Here is a 17,668-nt window from a genome sequence, read left to right as displayed (position 1 = left end):
CGGGAGATAGCCGCCCACAAAACTCACCGCAAACATTGGTGACAGCTTTTTCAAACTCTTCCCCGCACAGTTTGATACGTTCTTCTCCTGGTACGCGATAGGCAACCACCACGAGGCAGAGAGAGAGCAACCCGGCTGTCAAAACCTTTTTCATGGTTTAGAAAGAGCGGTCCTCAAATCAGAGTGTTTGCAGGAAAGTGAGCAACTAACCCATAATATGGAGTTGCACTTTCTCCCCACCTATTATATATACAGGACATCCACTCATTTTGTAGCCTTATGAGGCTTTGCCCTCGGGTGGGAAAAATATTGCGCCCGGGAAAGGGAAGTGGGAGTCAATAGACACTCAAGGAATAGTTTTGGAGAAAAGGCTTTTATTTCTACCATCCATGAACTGGTAGAAGGAGCAAATGTGATAGTTCACAAAAAGCATGCACGAGTTCACAGTCATGTGCACAAACATATATACCCCTTTCCAGTTCCCTCCCCCTTTCTCCTCCCTCAGGAGTCCTGCCCCATGAGTTCCTCTGAGCATGAACAGAAAGCTGTCTTGGGACTATTCGACTCTTCCCAGGAAAGGGGGGGGGGGTTCAGAGTGTTCCAGTTATGTTTCATTCTCGTGCTTTGGCATGGTTCCCGGACAGAAGCAAGTTGCAATGTGGTTTTTTTAGCAAGGCCAAAAGCCTGAGAAACAATGGACTGTGTTCCCTACCTTTGCTGCAATCTTTCTAGTTACAGCAAGTGGAATGTTTCTGATGCTTAGCTAATGCCTTTTAGCTGCTGAGAAAAATGATTTTGAAAAGCTTTGAGAAGCTTTGAGCCTGCTTTGGGGGGGGGGTGTGTGACTTCGGGCCTAGGTGGGGTCACCTGTCCTCACCTCCCTTCAATTTCATTAGATATGCACCATGGTCACCACCCTTCGAAGGTCACCATGTATTACATCAGTAATAAGAAGAATAAAAATTAGGCAGCATTGCAGTTGTACCATACAATTCAAGGAACAACGAACATATTAGCATATCTCGTAGGAACCAAGAGTTGTCTCCAGCTAAGTTTTGCTCCGAGTGAACGCATAGAAATTAATGGACCTAAGTCAGTCATGCCCATTTATTTCATGGGGCTGCTCTGAATCGGGCTAGCATATATATGTGAGTCTTTTAAAAACAGAAAATATCTTACTTTACTTGCCCAACTCAATTTTACCACTTGTGTTACTTTTTTTGATAATAAACTAAAAACCAAACGTGACTATATCTCAAGTCTTTACCAGCACTTCCCATTTTTTAAAAATAATAGTACCGATTTCAAGGCATGTTTTCCCTCTGCCAAGCTGAACCTTGCTTGGCAATCAGGAGCCCAGTTCCTTATACTACTTAGAATAGTATATCACAGTCAGAATCCAGAAAACCAAACCCCCCACATTTAGCTGATGGTAGCTACTTCCAGTCAACAGCCTTGTGTTGTCTGAAACCTGTGAAGGACACTCAGAGATGATTACCGTATTTTTTCTGTGTATAAGACCATGTTTTTTGCTTTAAAAAAAAAAGAGGCAAAAATTGGCTGTCATCTTATACACGGATAGTGAATGCAGGGGGGGTCGTGCGATTAATGGCAGCAGCAAGCAGGAGATTGGCAGCGGCGATTGGACAGGCGATTGGTGGTTGTAGCGAGGCCGGCAGGAGATGGGCGGCTGCGGCGAGGTGTACCGTCAGCAGTGGCTGTGGCAAGCAATTGGCAGTGGCAGGCAGGCGGGTGAGCGATTGGCAGAAGTGACCTCCCCCACCCCCCAAAAGCTAAACAACTTAATGCCTTAATTTGGGGTTTAAAAAAATAGGGGTTGTCTTATACATGGGGGCATCTTATAAACTGAAAAATACGGTAAATCCCTCCAGAGCGGAACCTATTTATCTACTTGCACTTTGACGTGCTTTCGAACTGCTTTGTTGGCTGGAGCTTGTACCGAGCAATGGGAGCTCATCCTGTCGCTGGGATTCAAACCGCTGACCTTTTGATCGGCAAGCCCAAGGCTCAGTGGTTTAGACCACAGCACCACCCGCGTCCCTACTTTATAGCATTATGCATGGTGTAATAATATCAGAACTTGGGGACATCCAATGAGGCTGAATATACCCCCACCTTGAGCTTCTTGGAGGAAAGGAGAGATATAAATGCAATGAAATAAAATAGAAACCACATGTTCCTAGCTAAATTAAGCCCTGGTCAACCTGCCCTTTAAGAGAGAAAGCACTGTTTTGGGTTACCTTGAGAATAAATGCTGAGAAGGTGCCTCTGGATACGGACTCTATGGCAAGATTTGAAGACAACCTTCATGAACTCTCTGCTACATAACTTCACAGGCGATTCTTGTGTGATGGAAGACACGGCCATCACAAGGCTTAAGGGAGAGCAACCTGGCTGTGGCAGCCTTCTTCGTGGTTCAGAAAGAGTGGTGCTGTAATCAGAGTGTTTGCAGAAAAGTGAGCAGCTAATCCACAAATATAGAGCTGCACTTTCTCCCCCGCTATAATATATACAGGACATCCACTCATTTCATTAGGTAGGCACCATGGTCACCACACATTTATTACATCAGCTTTGCCTTGTAATACCTTTCAATAAAGACACAAGACGTAACCGGATGTACTTTTAAATAAATAAGGTATACTTCATAGTATCAAATTGTAGATTTCAACGGAAGTCTCATAAAGTTCAAGGAAAAAAGCAGAAAACCCAGTGGATCAATTCATTCTCTAGTCAGTTCATGCATAAGGTCCACACATGTATAAGTGTCTATTCCACCGGAATATTAGCCTTGTTTTGCCATCCTAGGCTTCATCAGATCCACTATCCTGAAATATTACATATGAGCCTGTACTACTGATGAAGCCTAGGATGGCAAAACAAGGCTAATATTCCAGAAATCCTTCTCTTAGACTCTGTGAAAGGATTCTGTGGAACTGTAACAACCCTTCATGTGGATTATTGGACTCTATGAACAGACACGTCCGTTGAAATCTACAATTTGATACTATGAAGTATACCTTATTTATTTAAAAATACAGCCGGTTACCTCTTGTGTGTTTATTGAGTATGTTTAATGTAACCATAGGTTTGTTGTTGTTTTGTAATATCTTTCCCCATTTTTTATTTTCCTCAAACAGACATTGAAGTGTATTTATCTGGCCCTTAAGACGATGGAGCCAGAGCAGATTTATGACTTTACAGGGTGCCATCAAAGGTGTTAGTGCATATTTGTTGCCAATTATTTTACTTTTATTTTTGCATTGTATGTGGAGTGTGTCTCACGTCGCAAAATGCAATCCCTCCTGCACGAGAGAGCAAGTGAGCATTTGGGTGTTGTTGGGAGAGGCTATATAATTGGCAAAATTGTACAGTGGTACCTCGGGTTACAGATGCTTCAGGTTACAGACGTTCAGGTTACAGACTCAGCTAACCCAGAAATAGTACCTCGGGTTAAGAACTTTGCTTCAGGATGAGAACAGAAATCGTGTGGCGGTAGCACAGTGGCAGCGGGAGGCCCCATTAGCTAAAGTGGTACAGTGGTGCCTCGCAAGACGAAAAGAATCCGTTCTGTGATTCTCTTCGTCTAGCGGTTTTTTCGTCTTGCGAAGCAAGCCCATTGATGGATTAGCGGATTAGTGCTATTAGCGCTATTAGCGGCTTTTAGCGGCTTATCTGCTGATCGGATCAGCTGATAAGCAGCTTAGCGGCTTAGAAAAAGGGGGGGGAACCCTGCAGGAACTCGCAAGGCATTGTCGTCTTGCGAAGCAAGCCCATAGGAAATTCGTTTTGCGAAGCACCTCCAAAACGGAAAACTCTTTCGTCTAGCGAGTTTTCCGTCTTGCGAGGCATTCGTCTTGCGGGGCACCACTGTATCTCAGGGTAAGAACAGTTTCAGGTTAAGAACGGACCTCCAGAACGGATTAAGTTCTTAACCCGAGGTACCACTGTAAGTATTATTTATTTACTGTGAGTATTATTTACATATTTTTTATTTATTTTTAATGTCAGATTATTATTATTTTGTGTGTGGGTGTGGGTGTGGGTGTGTATCTTCCTTAATTTGTCCCCAACTTAATCTTGTGTTATTTTTTCCCATAATAACTGAAAACCAAATCTGATTATACCACACCTCTTACAAATTATTTGAGAAGGCTTTTCATTCTGATCATTCATGCTGGTATTAATTGATATTGGAGCTTTTTTATTTATTTAAACGAAATCAGTATTTTCTTCATGTGATCCATTCCACCCGTCTCCCCAACAATACTAGAGAGGCCACACGGGCCCTCCAAATGCCCCTATTTTGCAGGAACAGTCATCCCAGTTTCTGATTTGATCCCAGAATGTCCCCCTTTTCCTTAGGATATCATTGGAGAAATGTTGGAGGGTATGGAGTTATGAGACCCCTGAGCTAAGGAGATCAGCAACTATGCAATCTTTTGAAGATATCTGAAGGCAGCTCCGTATAGAGAATTAAAAAGAAAAATGTTTTTGGGTGGGTTTTTTATATATACTCCCTACAACACTAATGTCTCACATCAAATATAATTGATCTGTAGGAAGGACTTCATGATCTGAAAACAGAGACGATGTATCATGTATGTGCTTTGGTAACCCAAAAATCTTTAATCAAAACAACAACACAGGGAGTGAAGAATATAGTCCCAGACTTTAGAACTGAATCACATTTTCATCTTTAATGCCGGGCATTGATCAAAAACTTTCCAATGGCATGACTATCTCCCAAATAAAAAGGTAAAGGTACCCCTGACCATTAGGTCCATTCATGACCGACTCTGGGGTTGCGGCGCTCATCTCGCTCTATGGGCCGAGAGAGCCGGCGTTTGTCCGCAGACAGCTTCCGGGTCATGTGGCCATCATGATTAAGCCGCTTCTGGTGAACCAGAGCAGCGCACGGAAATGCCGTTTACCTTCCCGCCGGAGCGGTTCCTATTTATCTACTTGCACTTTGACGTGCTTTTGAACTGCTAGGTTGGCAGGAGCAAGGACCAAGCAACGGGAGATCACCCTGTCGCGGGGATTCGAACCACCGACCTTCTGATCAGCAAGTCCTAGGCTCTATGGTTTAACCCACAGCGCCACCCGCGTCCCTTATCTCCCAAATACCCACCCAATATTTCTTGCTTGTCTTTGCAATAAAATATTCTCACTAGATGCAGGAAGTCCCAGGTTAAAGTCCCAGCAATTCCAGACATGGCTGGGAGAAGCTTTTGGCTAGAACCTTTAACAGCCGCTCTCTCCCTGGGCAAGCAATACTGGCCTAGATTGACCAATGGCCAGACTCAGTAGAAGCCAGTTTCTTATGGAGGCATTGTACAACACTTAACACCTCTTCACCAGAAAACCTCCCTTCTGCACCACCTGTGCAAACAACTAACAAAATTACGGGCCCATTTATAGCACACATTTCCTTTCCTCCGTTCAGAAATCTGTTGTGACTAAGATGTCCACCAGGCTCATTAAACGGCTTTTGCATCTTCTATTGCGGTTTTATGAAAAGCCTTCTGCATTACTCCCTCCACAAGCCCTTTTCATTACTCGTAACACTGACATTTCCCCCTTTGCATCCACTCTCTCATGATAAACACGTTGAACGCCATGAGGATGGCCCGTCTTGGATGGGGAAGTTTCAGGGAACGAAAAAACCGGCGGTGAGATGTCTTTGTCATAAACAGAGGCATCCTTTGCTATAAGCAAATAATAAAACTGGCTCTTTTTCACGTCAGCAAATGGCTGAACTGCCTACTTGGCTCACAGGAAGAAGAGACTGAAAGCAGCCTCAATTCTAGACCCACTGGAGTTGGGGAAGAAGAGGAAACATCCTTCTGTGTAATGCCTGTCCCACAAGTGGTTAACATTTGACCCTCCAGGTATTACTGGACTACAAATCCCATCACCCCTGATCACTGGCTATGCTGGCTGGGGTTGACAGGAACAGGAGTCCAAACAATATCTGGAGGGCCACAGATTACCCACCCCTAGGCTGCCATTCCATATTTCCTACATTGCTCCCGTTTCCTTGTCTTTTTGTAAAAAACGATTTTTATTTATAATTTTCATTTATAACAAATAAACATTTCAAACGGAATAAAGCAATCCTTACATATAATACCTTGACTTCCCTCCCCGTCTTTCTGCGGTTCCTTAAATTTACTCTGGTCAAGTATTAGCCGCAAGATTGTAGATGAGGCAGCAAACTATTTTCTTGTCACTTTTTGATTTTGGATCTATCAACAGCAGGGAGGAAAGTATGGCTTGTGGACAAGCCTCCCTGTGTTAATAGTAGCATGATTAAGGGCCCATCCAGACATTATTTTTATTGTGCATTCTTGATGATTTGTGCTCATGATGGTAGCAGGGTGAGTACTGTTTGTGCCTGCAGATGTTTTGGGCCAGACATGCTGCTTCATTTCCTTTTTAAAAAAATAAATAGATATTTATTTGGTTTATTAGATTAAAATTTTACGGTCACATATCCAACATACAACATAAAAACAAGATTCCAAGGAATCTCCTGGACTTCCCTCCTCCCCTTTGTGGGTCCTATTGTTAATCATTTCCTTCTGCATCTTTTATAATAATCCAAAGCTTTTACCTCTCCATTGTATCTAAAATTCCCCATTAAACTACAAGTGATATTCCAACCCTAATAACAATTTGAACTGTTTACAATGGTCTTTAAGATAATTTCTAAATTTCCCCCATTCCTTATTAAAAATTTGGTCTGCCTGATTTCTGATTCTTCTTGTCATTGTAGCCATTTTGGCATAATCCATCAACTTGAAATATACATAAAAAATAAAAATAAATGTCCAGTAGCACCTTAGAGACCAACTAAGTTTGTTCTTGGTATAAGCTTTCATGTGCATGCACACTTCGTCAGATACGATGGACTTCTATTTCATGCGGTGCAGTGTGGTGCCTTCCATGGTTCTAGATTCAGGTAGGTAGCTGTGTTGGTTTGACGCAGTCGAAATATATAAAAAAAATTAAAAAATTGTCCAGTAGCAAGCACCTTAGAGACCATCTAAGTTTGTTCTTGGTATAAGCTTTCGTGTGCATGCACACTTCTTCAGATACCAACGAAAGCTTATACTTCTTCAGATATGCACACAAAAGCTTATACCAAGAACAAACTTAGTTGGTCTTCAAATGTCTTCTGAATGTCAGGTTCCATAGTTGTTTATCTCTTTGACATCTGATGGGAGGGCGTTCCACAGGGTGGGCGCCACTACTGAGAAGGCCCTCTGCCTGGTTCCCTGTAGCTTTGCTTCTCACAATGAGGGAACCGCCAGAAGGCCCTCGGCGCTGGACCTCAGCGTCTGGGCAGAACGATGGGGGTGGAGATGCTCCTTCAGGTATACTGGGCCGAGGTGGGTGGCTTCTTCCAACAACACCAACATGCTCACTTCACGCACAATGGAGGAGTTGTCATTTGCAACGTGAGACACACACCACACACAATAAAAAACCCATTTATCGGCAGCAAATATACATTAACGCCACCGCCTAGGTTTGCACCCTGTAAATTCACAAATCTGCTGCGATTCCATCATCGTAAGGGCTGAACAAATACACTTTAATGATGGTACAAAAACCAGAATGGGGGGAAATCCTCCAGCACTTAAGATATTACAAGGAAAAGCTGATATACGAAGTGTGGTGACCATGGTGCATATCTAATGGAGTGAGTGGATGTCCTGTATATATAATAGCTGGGGAGAAAGTGCAACTCCATATTGTGGGTTAGTTGCTCACTTTCTTGCCACAGTCTGATTTCAGCACCACTATCTATCTGAACTATGAATAAGGTTACTGCAGTTGGGTTGCTCTCCCTATGCCTTGCGATGGTCGTCTCTTCCATAGCGCAAGACTCGCCTGTGATACTGTGTGGGAGAGAATTCGTGAGAGCTGGCATCGCTGCTTGTGGTGGAGTCCATATCCAGAAGCGTCTTCTGGCCATCTACTCTAGAGATCTCTCAGGTAACCCCAAAACCATGCTTCCTCTCTTAAAGAACAGGTTGAACAGGGAATCAGGCAGAGGGCCTTTCTGGTAGTGGCACCCACCCTGTGGAACGCCTTCAGATGTCAAGGAGATGAGTAACTATAGAACCTTTAGAAGCCATCTGAAGGCAGCAGCCCTGTGTGTTTTATGTTTTTATATACGTTGGAAGCCACCCAGAGTGGCTGGGGCAACCTAGTCAGATGGGCAGGGTACAAGTAATAAACTTATTATTATTAATGCTTAATAATTTAGCTAGGAGAATGTGATTTCTATTTTGTTTATTTCATTACATTTCTATATTCTCCAAGGAGCTCAGGTTCCAGTGTAATGAGAAAGGGAGAAAACAATCTATCCTCTTTTTCTACAACATGCAGAATTTTATGCACCTCCATCATGTCTCCTCTTACTTGCTTTTTCTCTAAATTGAAAAGCTGCAAATGTTGTAACCTTTCCTCATAAGGGAACTCTTTTTGGTCACCCTTTTCTAAACCCTTTCCAGTGCTAGAATACCCTCTTTGAGCTGAGGCGACTAGAACCCTTCGCCCTTGACTTAAGAAGAGTTCTGCTGGGTCAAGCCCAACACTCTGTTTGAAGTTCTTATGAAATGACCTTGTGCTTTTCCTTGTGTTTTAATGAAGCAGATCAAGGAAACCACCTCCAGAATGAAGATGTGATTTTTGACCAAGCCAAGGGAGCCGTAGGGAAAAGAGGGCTTCATTCCGTGGAAAGAAGAGAGAAAAATCCCTCTACCCTCTCCATAACGTGCTGCACTGATGGCTGTACTTTAGATGATCTCCGTTTGCTGTGCTGACATCGCATGTCTCTGTACCCAGTGAAATGAAAAATCAAATAGCATTGTTTTCTTGAACAAACTGCTAAACCATGCGTAGACTCCAAAATTTGGTGCTGGGACCCTGAATAAAGCTTTAATCCAGGGCTAGCCAACAAGCTGCCCTCCAACTATTGTTGGACTACAACTCCCATCAGCCCCTGTTGACATGGCCAATGGTCAGCAACGATGGGAGTTGTAGTTCAGCATCATCTATGGGCTCCACATTCCCCCGCTCTACCTAAATCAGTTTCATTCAATGAAAGCTTTAGTTGATTAACCCATGTGGGACAATTTTAATCAATGAAATGATAAAATTAAGGGCTTCCTTGTGTTTTGTGTGTGGCTATTTTCATCCTTGTGTGATTGAAATAGGTGAGGAAACTAATACAGAATATTAAACAAAGCTTGGCCTCCTGATTTTTGCTTTTGATAGCTTTTGCTTGTTAAGTCTCTGTGTTCAACGTGGGTCGAAGTTGGCTTAATTCTTCTGAAACTGTTAAACCATGATCTCCTAGTTAAGGAGAAAATGGTAAACCATAGTTTACGGAGGGCTTCCTGGTTTATCGCTTCCTGCTGCAAAGGGCAGAGAGGTCAATTTATATTTCAGTCTTTTAAGACCTGGATGTAAGTCATGCTCAGCTTCATGTGTATATGCACCTCTGCTCCCTGAAGGTTGAAAGTTACAACATGACTCAGGATGTAGGACCAGCCAGCAGTCTGGGATCCATGATCAAGCGGCAGATAGTTCAGTATCCTAGGACATAAGAGGGAAAGAAACAGACAGATAGACAGACAGACAGACAGACAGAGGAGATACTAGCATAGGTCCAGGGCATGGAGAAGCCTAGTTGGACAGGAGACTTTCAGGACCATGGACAGATCACTGGGCCTGAGCAACTACAAACTGTCACTATTTTCCAGGGCCATCCAAAGTTCTCCTTATCCCTCCACTTTCCTCCAGGGAAATCCAGTCTTTACTACTGAACCAGAGCAAATGCCAACTAGATTTTCTCTGGATGGATGTTTTGCACCGATTTATCACTGAAAAACTGGGTTTTCCCAGGGAAAGCTGTGAGGAAAGGGCAAACTCTGGCTTAGAAAGTGAGGGGCAAGTGGGAAACTGCCTGAACCAGTGCTCTTTAGACAAGGGGCAAGTGGCAAAACACTGAACAGAAGTTGATTTGGCACTCTTGAGCAACAACCTCCCACACCAAAGCTGGACTTGAGTGAGGTTCTTGTTTTTTTTGTTTTTTTGTTTTTTGTTTGTAAGTTTTGGGCGGTTTTAAATTTGGAGGTTTAAGTACATATATGTTGGTATGGGAAATTGTCGTGTAACGGGCCAATGGCCGTAATAAATATCAAGTAAAGTCAAGTGAGGTACGTAAGGGGGAAATGCACCAGGAAATGTGGAATAACAGCTTCCTGAACCTAAAAGGTAAAGGTAACGGACCCCTGACAGTTAAGTCCAGTCACGAACGACTCTGGGATTGTGGCGCTCATCTCGCTTTACTAGCCAAGGGAGCCGACGTTTGTCTGCAGACAGTTTTTCCGTGTCATGTGGCCAGCATTACTAAGTCACTTCTGGCAAAACCAGAGCAGTGCACGGAAACACCATTTACCTTCCCGCCAGAGCGGTACCTATTTATCTACTGGCACTTTGAGGTGCTTTTGAACTGCTAGGTTGGCAGGAGCTGGGACCGAGCAATGGGAGCTCACCCCATTGCGGGGATTTGAACCACCAACCTTTTGATCAGCAAGCCCAAGGCTCAGTGGTTTAGACCACAGTGCCACCCGCGTCCCTACTTTATAGTATTATACATGGTGTAATAATATCAGAACTTGGGGACATCGAATGAGGCTGAATATACCCCACCTAGAGCTTCTTGGAGGAAAGGAGAGTCATGAATGCAATGAAATCAAATAGAAACCACATATTCCTAGCTAAATTAAGCCCTGGTCAACCTGCCCTTTAAGAGAGAAAGCACTGTTTTGGGTTACCGGAGACATCTTGAGAGTCAATGCTCAGAAGGTGCCTCTGGAGATGGACTCTATGGCAACATTTGAAGACAGCATTCACAAACTCTCTCCTACATAACTTCACAGCCGATTCTTGTGTGATGGAAGACACGGCCATCACAAGGCATAAGAGAGAGGAACCCAGCTGTGGCAACCTTCTTTGTGGTTCAGAAAGGGTGGTGCTGTAATCAGAGTGTTTGCAGGAAAGTGAGCAGCAAATCCACAAATATAGAGCTGCACTTTCTCCCCCGCTATAATAGATACAGGACATCCACTCATTTCATTAGATAGGCACCATGGTCACCACACATTTATTACATCAGCTTTGCCTTGTAATACCTTTCAATAAACACACAAGACGTAACCGGATGTACTTTTAAATAAGCAAGGTATACTTCATAGTATCAAATTGTAGATTTCAACGGAAGTCTCATAAAGTTCAACGAAAAAAGCAGAGGACCCAGTGGATCAGTTCATTCTCTAGCCAGTTCATGCATAAGGTCCACACATGTATAAGTGTCTATTCCACCTGTGTGTTCATAGAGTCCAATAATCCACATGAAGAGTTGTTACAGTTCCACAGAATCCTTTCACAGAGTCTAAGACAAGGTTTTCCGGAATATTAGCCTTGTTTCGCCATCCTAGGCTTCATCAGATCCACTATCCTGTAATATTACATATGAGCCTGTACTACTGATGAAGCCTAGGAATGCAAAACAAGGCTAATATTCTGGAAATCCTTGTCTTTGTGGAAGGATTCTGTGGAACTGTAACAACCCTTCATGTGAATTATTGGACTCTATGAACAGACACTTCCGTTGAAATCTACAATTTGATACTATGAAGTATACCTTATTTATTTAAAAGTACAGCCGGTTATGTCTTGTGTGTTTATTGAGTATGTTTCATGTAACCATAGGTTTGTTGTTGTTTTGTAATACCTTTCCCCATTTTTTGTTTTCCTCAAACAGCCATTGAAGTGTATTTATCTGGCCCTTAAGACGATGGAACCACAGCAGATTTATGACTTTACAGGGTGCCAGCAGAGGTGTTAGTGCATATTTGTTGCCAATCATTATTTTACTTTTATTTTTGTATTGTATGTGGTGTGTGTCTCACGTTGCAAAATGCAATCCCTCCTGCGTGAGAGAGGAAGTGAGCATTTGGGTGTTGTTGGGAGAGGCTATACACCTCTGTTTTGTTGCTTGGACCAAAATTGTAATCAGGAAGATGTTGTGATGGTTCTTTGTTTGTTTTAAAATTCAAGCAAGGATGAAATCTTGCCTGTATTAAGAGCCCCTCCAGACTAGTGGGGTTTTCTTTGTGTGTGGCTGCATTCTGCAACATGTCATTGATACAATAATTGTGCATTAGTAGTGGATTTATACCAGGCAGCTGACACAATATTATTTACATTATTGCTCTCTGGATCTTGCTTTGTAGAAGAAAAAAGAGGGATGAAACAGACGGGGGGATTTCTTATTTTGGGGATTCTTTTTTTTAAAAAAAGAATCTGATATGAAAAGAAAGGCTGTACAGCACAATCAACAGGCGGTGAAAAGGCAGAAATTTAAAGGTCTGAAATTGTAGGTCTGCCATTGTAGTTGTACAGTTTAAGGGACAGCTTTTTTTCCAACCGGAACTTGCCGGAACTCAGTTCCGACACCTCTCAGGTGGGCACCGTTGCCATTCTCAACTCTTCCTAGAAAAATGGCACTGGTTTAAGGACTATTAAACATACCAAGTATTAGCCTATCCTGCGGGAACCATGAGCTACATCCAACTATGTTTTACTCAGAATGAACCCATTAAAGTTAATGTACCTAAGTCAGTCATGCCCATTAACTTCATGGGTCTGCTCTGAATAGGTACAGCATTGGATACAACCCAATGTGAGTATTATTTACATATTTTTTATTTATTTTTAATGTCAGATTATTATTATTTTGTGTGTGTGTGTGTGTGTATTCCTTAACTTGTCCCCAACTTAATCTTGTGTTATTTTCCCCCATAATAACTGAAAACCAAACGTGTGTGTGTGTGTATATATATATAATCTTTTTCAACTTGTCCCCAACTTAATCTTGTGTTATTTTTTCCCATAATAACTGAAAACCAAACCTGATTATACCACACCTCTTACATATTATCACAGAAGGCTTCCTATTCTGATCATTCATGCTGGTATTAATTGGTATTGGAGCTTTTTTATTTATTTAAATGAAATCAGTATTTTCTTCATGTGATCCATTCTACCTGTCTCCCCAACAGTACTAGAGAGGCCACACAGGCCCCCCAAATGTCCCTATTTTCCAGGAACAGTCCTAGATTTATAGAAGTCATCCCAGTTTCTGATTTGATCGCAGAATGTCCCGCTTTTCCTTAGGATATCATCGGAGAAATGTTGGAGGGTATGGAGTTATGAGACCCCTGAGCTAAGGAGATCAGCAACTATGCAAACTCTTGAAGACATCTGAAGGCAGCTCTGTAAAGAGAATTAAAAATAAAAATGTTTTTGTGTGTGTTTATATATACTCCCTACAGCATTAATGTCTCACATCAAATATAATTGATCTGTAGGAAGATTTTCTTGAGCTGAAAACAGAGACGATATATCAGGTATGTGTTTTGGTAACTTAAAAATCTTTAATCAAAACAACAACACAGGGAGTGAAGAATATAGTCCCACACTTTATAACTGAATCACATTTTCATCTTTAATGCCGGGCATTGTTCAAAAACTTTCCAATGGCATGACTATTTTCCAAATACCCACCCAATATTTCTTGCTTGTCCTTGCAATAAAATATTCTCACTACATGCAGGAAGTCCCAGGTTCAAGTCCCAGCAACTCCAGACATGGCTGGGAGAAGCTTTTGGCTGAAACCTTCAACAGCCGCTGTCTCCCTGGGCAAGCAATACTGGCCTAGATTGGCCAGACACAGTATAAGGCAGTTTCTTATGGAGGTATTGTACAACACATAACACCTCTTCACCAGAAAACCTCCCTTCTGCACCACCTGTGCAAACAACTAACAAAATTACGGGCCCATTTATAGCACACATTTCCTTTCCCCCGTTCACAAATCTGTTATGACTAAGATGTCCACCTGGCTCATGAAACAGCTTTTGCATCTTCTATTGTGGTTTTATGAAAAGCCTTCTGCATTACTCCCTCCACAAGCCCTTTTCATTACTCGTAACACTGACGCTTCCCCCTTTGCATGCACTCGCTCATGATAAACACGTTGAATGCCATGAGGACTGCCCATCTTGGACGGGGAAGTTTCCGGGAACGAAAAAACCAGCGGTGAGATGTCTTTGTCATAAACAGAGGCATCCTTTGCTACTTCCTCTTTTTCACGTCAGCAAGTGGCTGAACTGCCTACTTTGCTCACAGGAAGAAGAGACTGAAAGCACCCTCAATTCTAGACCCACTGGAATGGGGAAGAAGAGGCAGAGGAAACATCCTTCTGTGTCATGCCTGTCCCACGAGTGGTTAACTTTTGACCCTCCAGGTATTACTGGACTACAAATCCCATCACCCCGATCACTGGCTATGCTGGCTGGGGTTGACAGGAACAGGAGTCCAAACAATATCTGGAGGGCCACAGATTACCCACCCCTAGGTTGCCATTCCATATTTCCTACATTGCTCCCGTTTCCTTGTCTTTTTTTAAAAAAAGGTTTTTATTTATAATTTTCATTTATAACAAATAAATATTTCAAACGGAATAAAGCAATCCTTACATATAATACCTTGACTTCCCTCCCCGTCTTTCTGCGGTTCCTTAAATTTACTCTGGTCAAACGCCATTAATTGGAGAGTATTAGCCGCAAGATCGTAGATGAGGCAGCAAACTATTCTCTCGTCACTTTTTGATTTTGGATCTATCAACAGCAGGGAGGAAAGTATGGCTTGTGGACAAGCCTCCCTGTGTTAACAGTAGCACAATTAAGGGCCCATCCAGACATAAAAACAAGATTCCAAGGAATCTCCTGGACTTCCCTCCTCCCCTTTGGGATCTTATTGTTAATCATTTCCTCCTGCATCTTTTATAATAATCCAAATCTTTTACCTCTCCATTGTATCTAAAATTCACCATTAAACTACAAGTGATATTCCAACTCTACTAACAATTTTAACTGTTTACAATGGTCTTTAAGATAAGTTATAAATTTCCCCCATTCCTTATAAAAATTTCGGTCTGCCTGATTTCTGATTGTTCTGGTCATTGTAGCCATTTTGGCATAATCCACCAACTTGAAATATATATAAAAACATAATAAAAATATCCAGTAGCACCTTAAAGATCATCTAAGTTTGTTCTTGGTATAAGCTTTCATGTGCATGCACACTTCTTCAGATACCAACGGAAGCTTATACTTCGGATATGCACACGAAAGCTTATACCAAGAGCAAACTTGGTTGGTCTTCAAATGTTTTCTGAATGTCAGGTTCCATAGTTGTTTATCTCTTGCCATCTGATGGGAGGGTGTTCCACAGGGCGGGCGCCACTACCGAGAAGGCCCTCTGCCTGATTCCCTGTAGCTTTGCTTCTCGCAATGAGGGGACCACCAGAAGGCGCTCGGCGCTGGACCTCAGCGTCCGGGCAGAACGATGGGGGTGGAGATGCTCCTTCAGGTATACTGGGCTGAGGTGGGTGGCTTCTTCCAACAATACCAACATGCTCACTTCACGCACAATGGAGGAGTTTTCATTTGCGATGTGAGACACATGCCACACACAATAAAAAACCCATTTATCAGCAGCAAATATATATTAACGCCACCGCCTAGGTTTGCACCCTGTAAATTCACAAACTGTTGTGATTCCATCATCGTAAGGGCTGAACAAATACACTTTAATGATTGTGGAAAAACCAGCATGGGGGGGGGGGGAATCCCCCAGCACTTAAGATATTAGAAGGAAAAGCTGATGTAATACATGGTGACCTTCGAAGTGTGGTGACCATGGTGCATATCTAATGGAGTGAGTGGATGTCCTGTATATATAATAGCTGAGGAGAAAGTGCAACCCCATATTGTGGGTTAGTTGTTCACTTTCTTGCCACACTCTGATTTGAGCACCGCTATCTTTCTGAACTATGAAGAAGGTCACTGCAGCCGGGTTGCTCTCCCTATGCCTTGCGATGGTCGTCTCTTCCATAGCGCAAGACTCGCCTGTGATACTGTGTGGGAGAGAATTCGTGAGAGCTGTCATCGCTGCTTGTGGTAGAGAACGTATCCAGAAGCGCCTTCTGGCCATCTACTCTCGAGATCTCTCAGGTAACCCCAAAACTGTGCTTCCTCTCTTAAAGAGCAGGTTGAACAGGGAATCAGGCAGAGGGCCTTTCTGGTAGTGGCACCCACCCCGTGGAACGCCCTCCCATCAGATGTCAAGGAGATGAATAACCTTTAGAAGACATCTGAAGGCAGCAGCCCTGTGTGTTTTATTATGTTTTTATATACGTTGGAAGCCACCCAGAGTGGCTGGGGCAACCTAGTCAGATGGGCAAGGTACAAGTAATAAAATTATTATTAATTGTCAGGGGCTCAGGAGCAGAGGCGCAGGGGAGAGAGGAAATGGAGAGCGAAGAGGAGGAATCTGAGGGCAGCGGAGGGCAGAATGACAGTGACCCGAGAGATTCCATGAGCCTCTCCAGTGAATCAGAAGATTCCCAGAAGGGGGCGCCGATGGCCAGGGCAAGGGGGGTCCCAGGGGGGACACACCAGAAGCAGGGGGCCAGCGGAGACTCCCAGAGCAGTGGCTGGAAATCAGGACCAGCTTCCCCACCGGAGCGTAGTGGGGGGGAAGAGTCCCATAGGTCAGGGCCAGCGTCTCCTCCAGCAAGCAGGGAGGAGGAGTCGAGCCCAGCTAGCATTCCCGAAGAGGGGAGCAGTGACAGGAGCAGCATAACGGTCAGAAGGAAGGTGGCAGGCTGGGCGTGCGCGCCAAGTTCAAATGTGCAGGCGAGCGGGACAGCAGGAAGCCAGGATTGGGAACCAGGTCCTAAAGCTCGCCGGAGGGAGGGGGAGGACTCGGGAGAGTCAGCGTCGGAAGAGTCTAGAAAGGGGAAAGCCCCGACGGACAGGCGGACCCAGAGGAAAAGGGAGCAGAGGAAGAGGTGGAGCAAGGCTAGGGTCTTGAACTGGTGCCTGGGGGGAGGAGATTCAGATGGAGCTTCGGCGGTCTAGGTTCAAGACGTAGAGCTGCGCGCCGTGGGTGTAAATGAGAGACTGAACTTTAATAAAGACTATTTAATATAACAACGGACTGGCGTTGGTCCTCTGTGAGCTGGGACCTGAGGCAGCCCTGACATTAATGTTTAATAATTTAGCTAGGAAAATATGATTTCTATTTCATTTTTTTCAGTACATTTCTATATTCTCCAAGGAGCTCAGGTTCCAGTGTAATGAGAAAGGGAGAAAACAATCTATCCTCTTTTTCTACAACATGCAGAATTTTATGCACCTCCATCATGTCTCCTCTTACTTGCCTTTTCTCTAAATCGAAAAGCTGCAAACCTTTCCAGTGCTAGAATACCCTTTTTGATTTGAGGCGACCAGAACCGTTCGCCCTTGCCTTATGAAGAGTCCTGCTGGGTCAAGTCCAACACTCTGTTTGAAGTTCTTACGAAATGACCTTGTGCTTTTGAGAGCCAGTGTGGTGTAGTGGTTAAGAGCGGTGGACTCATAATCTGGTGAACCAGGTTCTTGTCTCCGCTCCTCCACATGCAGCTTCTGGGAGACCTTGGGCTAATCACACT

Source organism: Podarcis liolepis (genome assembly GCF_965112155.1).
Source record: "Podarcis liolepis genome assembly, chromosome: 13".
NCBI classification, from domain to species: Eukaryota; Metazoa; Chordata; class Lepidosauria; order Squamata; family Lacertidae; genus Podarcis; species Podarcis liolepis.
The sequence above is the reverse complement of the archived record's forward strand: the minus strand, read 5'-3'. Positions refer to the sequence as shown.